The sequence below is a fragment of the Babylonia areolata genome, chromosome 22, assembly GCF_041734735.1.
Source record: "Babylonia areolata isolate BAREFJ2019XMU chromosome 22, ASM4173473v1, whole genome shotgun sequence".
NCBI classification, from domain to species: domain Eukaryota; kingdom Metazoa; phylum Mollusca; class Gastropoda; order Neogastropoda; family Buccinidae; genus Babylonia; species Babylonia areolata.
In genome coordinates, this window is record NC_134897.1 from 15087033 (window position 1) to 15094532 (window position 7500).

General features: G+C 43.6%; 1 protein-coding gene across 3 annotated transcripts in view; it reads left to right on the top strand.

The window, feature by feature from the left end:
• Positions 1 to 7500, top strand: part of LOC143297267 (galanin receptor 2a-like) — a 131537-nt gene that overhangs the window by 95521 nt on the left and 28516 nt on the right. Inside the window, exon 1 of one of the 3 annotated variants that reach the window (XM_076609513.1) lies at positions 1457 to 1661. The exons of the other annotated variants lie outside the window; for them this stretch is intronic. The gene's annotated coding sequence lies outside the window, so the exon portion shown is untranslated. Of the gene's footprint in view, positions 1 to 1456; positions 1662 to 7500 lie in introns of those variants that run through there. 3 annotated transcript variants of the gene reach the window in all.

Consider the following 7500-nt stretch of genomic DNA (forward strand, 5'->3'; position numbering starts at 1 on the left):
TCTGTGACCTCAAACCAACTGACTGTCTCTGCCTTCTGCACGTACCATGTAAGACCACACACACCAGGTTGCCACACACTAGGACGCCTTCTGCTTATATTTATTCATTTGTTTATATATTTTTGATATACATGTGGGGTAGGAAATAATACACAGATTTGCGGACACACGCACGATGTACAAAAGTAATTTAATTAATTACTTGTTCACCTGTTCGCGCTTTACAGGATGGAAAGACAAACATTCAGAAAGATAGATAGACAAACAAGCAGCTAGATATACAGACAGACATACAGAAAGGTAGACACATGCAGAGAGATATACAGACAGACATACGTGTACACACACACACACACACACACACACATATATATATATATACAGAAAGGTAGATAGACATGCAGATAGATATACAAAGTTAGACAAGCAGATAAATATAAAGACAGACATACAGACAGACAGGCAGACAAATAGACAGACAGACGGACGGACAGACAGACAGGTAGACAAATAGACAGACGGACGGACAAACAGACAGGTAGACAAATAGACAGACAGACGGACGGACAGACAGGTAGACAAACAGAGAGAGAGATAAATAGATGAACGGATAGATGGCGGGACGGTCAGATAGACAGACAGACAGACAGGTAGATAGATAGATAGATGGCGGGACCGTCAGATAGACAGACAGATAGATAGATAGATGGCGGGACGGTCAGATGGACAGACAGACAGACAGTCAGATAGATAGACAGACAGACGGGTGGATGGATGGCGAGAAGGACAGACAGACAGACCCGGTCAGAGCCACCTGTGTGTTCAGAAAGAATACTTCTGCTTCTTTATCTTGATATCATATCTTGATGTTTGCCTCTGCCCTGTTTCCTGAATAATAATGTACTGTGAAGAGAACGAGCAGTCAAGTTCAAGTGCGTGCGTGTTTGACTTTCTCTCACTTTCCCCCCTCTCGCCCCCCCCCCCCCCTCTCTCTCTCTCTCTCTCTCTGTGTGTCTTGTATGTGTGTCTACATCTCGTATCTTCCCCCTCCCCCCCTCACCTTCCGCATTCCCTCGTCTCGTTTTCTTCCTCTTCTTTATCTTTCTTCATCTGTTTACCTCCTTACCTTTTTTTTTTTATTTGCCCCCACAACCCACACCCACCCCTACTCTCTCCAACATGAAGGAACTGAAGACCCGCAGAGTGCAGAGTGCGAGGGACTGACAGGTCCAGCAAAGGGGAGGTTATCAGGGCTGTACATGCATGCAGTCAGTATTGGGAGTGTGGGGGAGGGAGGGAGGGAGGGAGGGGGGAGTGACAATAGGTATATCTATGTCACATGCCTCTCTGTGTCAGCTATCACTGGAGGTGTGAGGGGGAGGGGGTGGCGAGGGGGGTATCAGGAGGGGGGTGGGGGGGGTGACAATACCTGTGTCACATCCCTCTCTGAGTCAGCTGTGACTGTGGGTCACCTTTCTCTACTTGACAGGAAGCATCAGACAAACGACAAGGACCTGCCTTTATAAAACTCCATGGACCAACAACACACACACACACGCACGCACACACACACACACACACACACACACACACTTCGACGTATTCACACAGTGCAGTGCAGATTTTCTGAGAGACACACTCAGCTGTCAAGTCCTTGTGAGGTGAGTTGCAACATTTCTAAGACATGGTATTTCCTTCTTCTCGTTGTTCTTTTTTTGTGGTTGTTGTTGTTGTTGTAGTTTCTATTTCCTTCTTCTTCTTCTTTTGTTGTGGTTGTTGTTGTTGCTGTTGTCGTTGTTGTTGTTGTACTCTGTATTTCCTTCTTCTTCTGTTCTTGTCGTTGTCGTTGTAGTTGTTGTTGAAGTTGTCGTTGTAGTTGTAGTTGTTGTTGTTGTTGAAGTTGTTGTTGTCGTTGTTGTCGTTGTTGCTTTTGTCGTTGTTGTTGCTGTAGCTTGTATTTCCTTATTTTTCTAATCACTCTGTTGTTGTTGTTGTTCTTCACTTTCTTCATTTCTCCTTAAACTTCTTCTTTGATACATCATCGTTAATCTTCCAGTGATCGCGACTTCAGTTTGAATGCGTAGCAATTCTATTTGTCAGCTGGCATACACACGGGTGTGTGTGTGTATGTGTGTGTGTTTATATATATATATATATATATATATATATATGTGTGTGTGTGTGTGTGTGTGTGTGTGTGTGTTGCACGCGCGCGCGCGTGTATATGTGTATGTGTGTGCGCGTGTGCGTGTGTGTGTGTGCGTACGTGTATCTCTCTGTGTCTCTCTCTCTCTTTGTGCGAGTGTGTGTTAGTGTGTGTTAGTGTGTGTTAGTGTGTGTGTGTGTGTGTGTGCGTGTGTGTGTATGTATATATGTGTGTGTGTGCGTGTCTGTGTATGTGTGTGTGTGTGTGTGTGTGTGTGTGTGTGTGTGTGTGTGTGTGTGTGTGTGTGTGTGTGTGTGTGTGCGCGCGAATGTATTGTATTGCACTGATACAGAGAGAGACACAGAGCAGCAATGAGATAAAAAAAAAAAAATAAAAAAATAAATAAAAATAAAAAAAAGAATCCCAGTGTTTTCCAGCCTATCGGTAACGATCCCCTTGACACCAGTAAGGCCCCATCAGGTAACGGTCATTCACACCACCCTGGCGGCTGGAGCTGCTATATGCAAATCACCTCCGTCCCCCCATACCCCCTAACCTATCCTCCCTCCCCCCCCCCCCTCCCCACCAACACTGAGCCACCATGGGGCAATACTGCCCGCTATCCACGTGGCTTTTATATAAGGACACCTCTTTTGCGCAATCCCTGCAGCTGTGTGTCCGAATTTTAAGTGGCATCATCGACATTAAAAACGATGATACATTTTTTTTTTAAATGTCCGCTTTATTGTCTGATTTGGTGTCGTCTGTCTGCTGTGGAAGAAAATTAAAAAAAACAAAAACAACAACAACAATAATAACAACAAAAGCAAACAGATAAACAGCTCACACGAAAACAACAATGAAACCAACCAATAAAAAAAATAAATAAATAAAAACGAAAACAGAAGAAATGATGTCGAACAACATCCATAGTTGTTTTTTTTGTAGAAGGAAAAGCGGTTCTCTTTTTCTCTCTTTCAGATTCAACTTTGTTCGAAAACGTTTGCTGTTAAGCTGAGCTCTTTGAATGACATTCACACAATGGCCGTTGCGATTTTTCCATTACAATACTGTTTAGTATTGCAATTAACTTACTTTATTTCATTAAATCACTATGGATTGTACTGTACTATATTGCACACACCCCCCCCCCCCTCCCTTTGCCCTCCAACCCCTACCCCCTTGCCACGACTGTTCCATTTTCTCAGTACAGGACATTAAAGAAACCCTAACCAGTTACTTACACACACACGTCGAATATCACAATGTCCAGACAAAATAGAGAAGTATTCGGGCTTTCTGGTTTTCTGGTTACAATGTTACAAATGGGTCCAGGATAATAATAATAATAATAATATTGATGATGATAATGATAATAATAAAAACGTTTGCAGAGTACTGTCAATGCCACTGACAGGGGTCCTGAAACCTGGATTGATCGTGGGGGCGCTGCACTTAACTTCCGCTTTCTCTCCCTTCTTCCCTGTCTCGCTCCCTTTCTTACTGCCCCTTATTCCACCTCTCTGTTCCTCCCTCTCTCTGTCCCTCCCTTCCTCTCCCTCCTTCCCTCTCTATCCTTTTCTTTCTCTCCCTCCTTCCCTCTCTATCCTTTTCTTTCTCTCCCCCCTTCCCTCTCTATCCTTTTCTTTCTCTCCCTCCTTCCCTCTCTATCCTTTTCTTTCTCTCCCCCCTTCCCTCTCCATCCTTTTCTCCCTCTCCCCCCTTCCCTCTCTATCCTTTTCTTTCTCTCCCCCTTCCCTCTCCATCCTTTTCTCCCTCTTCCCCCTTCCCTCTCTATCCTTTTCTTTCTCTCCCCCTTCCCTCTCCATCCTTTTCTCCCTCTCCCCCCCTTCCCTCTCTTCTTTCTCTCCCCCCTTCCCTCTCCATCCTTTTCTTTCTCTCCCCCCTTCCCTCTCCATCCTTTTCTCCCTCTCCCCCCTTCCCTCTCTTCTTTCTCTCCCCCCTTCCCTCTCTATCTTTTTCTTTCTCTCCCCCCTTCCCTCTCTATCCTTTTCTTCCTCTCCCTCCTTCCCTCTCTGTCCTTTTCTTTCTCTCACTCCTTCCCTCTCTCTGTCCCTCCCTTCCTCTATCTTTTTCTTTCCTCTCCCCCATTCCCTCTCTATCTTTTTCTTTCCTCTCCCTCCTTCCCTCTCTATCCTTTTCTTCCTCTCCCTCCTTCCCTCTCTATCCTTTTCTTTCTCTCCCTCCTTCCCTCTCTGTCCTTTTCTTTCTCTCCCCCCTTCCCTCTCTATCCTTTTCTTTCCTCTCCCCCCTTCCCTCTCTATCCTTTTCTTTCCTCTCCCTCCTTCCCTCTCTATCCTTTTCTTTCTCTCCCTCCTTCCCTCTCTATCTTTTTCTTTCTCTCCCTCCTTCCCTCTCTATCTTTTTCTTTCTCTCCCTCCTTCCCTCTCTATCTTTTTCTTTCTCTCCCTCCTTCCCTCTCTATCTTTTTCTTCCTCTCCCTCCTTCCCTCTCTATCCTTTTCTTTCTCTCCCTCCTTCCCTATCATTTTCTTTCCTCTCCCTCCTTCCCTCTCTATCCTTTTCTTTCTCTCCCTCCTTCCCTCTCTATCTTTTTCTTTCTCTCCCTCCTTCCCTCTCTATCCTTTTCTTCCCTCTCCCTCCTTCCCTCTCTATCCTTTTCTTTCTCTCCCTCCTTCCCTATCATTTTCTTTCCTCTCCCTCCTTCCCTCTCTATCCTTTTCTTTCTCTCCCTCCTTCCCTCTCTTTTTCTTTCTCTCACTCCTTCCCTCTCGTCATCCAAACAGTCCCAGCTCTTGATCAATCCTACTTCAAGAACACAATGTGGTCATTCTCCCCCACAGCCCCCCCACCCGTGCCCCCCCGCCCCAGCTGAACTGAGTGACCCCCCCCAACCCCAACCCCCCCGCCACCACCAGAAATAACTTTCCAAAAATCATCTGCAGAATAGTTATTCTATTTGAAATACTTGGGCAAGAAGATACGTAACTGCTGACAGTGAAACAAACAATGATGCAAGCTGAACTGCTTACCACAGAAGCATGTAACATACTTTGTCTTCAGTTTTATACGGGAGAAAGTAGAGGTTATTAAACTTGTATAGCAAACTGATGGATTCGGTATCTTTTCTTTAATAATATTCTCGGGGAATGATGTCCCTTTATGTCTTAAAACCTTTTCCTTCCATCGGTTATGAAATCGACCCCATGCTGATTTTTTCTTACAGAATGTATGCCTCTTTTGCGGAAAGACGGACATGTATTTTTGTCGATGTTTCTGAATCTTGTGCTCCTCTTTTAGCTGCTTTATCAGCAGTTTCATTGCCATGCACGCTCGCGTGTACGTTCGTGTGTGTGTGTGTGTGTGTGTGTGTGTGTGTGTGTGTGTGTGTGTGAGCGCGAGCGCGCGCGTGTGTGTGTGTGTTGCGGACACATTCGTGCTCTCGTAATGCACTTGGGGTTGTCACAGTTTGCTGGACCAAAATGATATTCGGCGCGAATTACTCTAGTTGTGTGAGACGCATACATTATTGATCTTATTACTTGTTGTATTCGAATTGTATTCTGTGTGACTTGTTATTTGATGGCAGTAAAAATTTGGATATATTATTGACCTTATTACTTGTATTCGACTTTATTCTATGTGACTTGTTATTTGATGACGGATTAATCAGTGATTAAGTATACTGCACACTTTGTACTTTTGGCGGTGCCTTCTGGTACTTCGTGTGTCCTTTACTCTTTTTTCCATTGTACCATTGTATCATAAAAGTCAAGTAACTTTGATACTGTTGTATTCACTTTTTCTTTTCCATGACTAAAACACTCAATGCTTGGCTAATATCCGATGGTTTTAAAGTAGGTTTTCTGAATATCATTGTCCTACATACTTCTTTTTTTTTTTCGTGTGTGTGTGTGTGTGTGTGTGTGTGTGTGTGTGTGTTTTGTTTTGTTTCTTTCTTTCTTTGTTTTTTTGTGGTCATTTGCATCTTCATAATATGATGTTTGTATCAGGATTGTGTACATGTGCATGTTTAAATGTGTTTGTGAATATCATGTCCTTAATTCTTTATTACTTTGTGAATATTTTGATTCATTTTCATCTTCTCTTTGCCCTGAGGACTGGATGGAAAAAAAAAAGCACATGTATGCTTATTCCACTTCCCTCAATAAACAAACAAAAAAACAACTTCGTTCGTTCGTTCGTTTGTTCTCTCTGTGCCTTTTTCTCTCCCTCTTTCGCTCTGTCTCTCACATTTCCTTCACCCAACCTCACCCTCTTTCCTTCCCTTTCTCCCAGCATCTCTCTCTCTCTAAACCCCCTCCCCCTCTCCCTCTGTCTGTCCTGTCGTGACATACGTCCCTTTTCTTTTTTCGTAGTTGAAAAGTTAAATCGCGCCCTAACATTTTACGAGAAATCCACATACTACGTTTGTTTAATGGACAGGGCAAAGTGTTTTAGTTTCTAAGCTTGCTTGCTTTTTTTTCCCTGGCGATTCTGTGGCACAGGCATGTGGTCCCAATTTTCTTCGGGGCGAAAATAGTTCAGGGAATACTCTCTTGGAGCCGAATGTATTTCCAGAGATAGCTTCTCGTTTGGCAACTCGTAAGATTCACCTTGTCCGGATTTGTTCGGAAACTGAAACTGTGATAGGGAATTGTTGTAGTTGGAGAGGAGCCGATTTAGAGTGGCTCCATGCAGAGATGTGTCAATCTTTTGGAAAACAAACAAACAAACAAAAATCAATGCAGGAGAATATGCCGAAATGTTGGTTCCAAATATTCCTTCCTTTGTTTCTTTAACTCTTTCTTTCTTTCTGTCTTTCTTTCTCCGATATTCTCTTCACAACTTTCTTTCTTTTTCCTGTTTCACAGATAATTTGGGTTGTTTTTTTCTCACCATTTAAAAATAAATGTTGTTTTTTCTAACGTATGATTGATTCAGGTGAGTTCACGTTTTTTAGAAAAAAAATATACACACGCAAAAGAAATTACATGGAATTAAAGTTTATATTTAAATGCAATAGTCAAACTACAGTTATTTTTTGCTCCACATTTTGCAGTGCTTTTGAATGTATGTGCGTGCGTTTGTGTTTGTGTGTGTGTGTTTGTGTGTGTGTGCGTGCGTGCGTGTGTGCATGTGTGTGTGTGTGTGTGTGCGTGTGTGTATGTGTGTCGCAGTGTGTGTGTGTTTGTGCGTGCGCGCGCGCGCGCGTGTGTGTGTGTGTGTGTGAACGCAGTGTGCACAGAGGAGTCACCTGACCTCACAAGGCCAAACATCCATGATGACCACACTGCTGTGGACTCTGGAAATGTATATGTGGTTCCATACAGAAGGGTAGTGTGCTGTCTGTTTGTTGGATTGTCTGTCTGT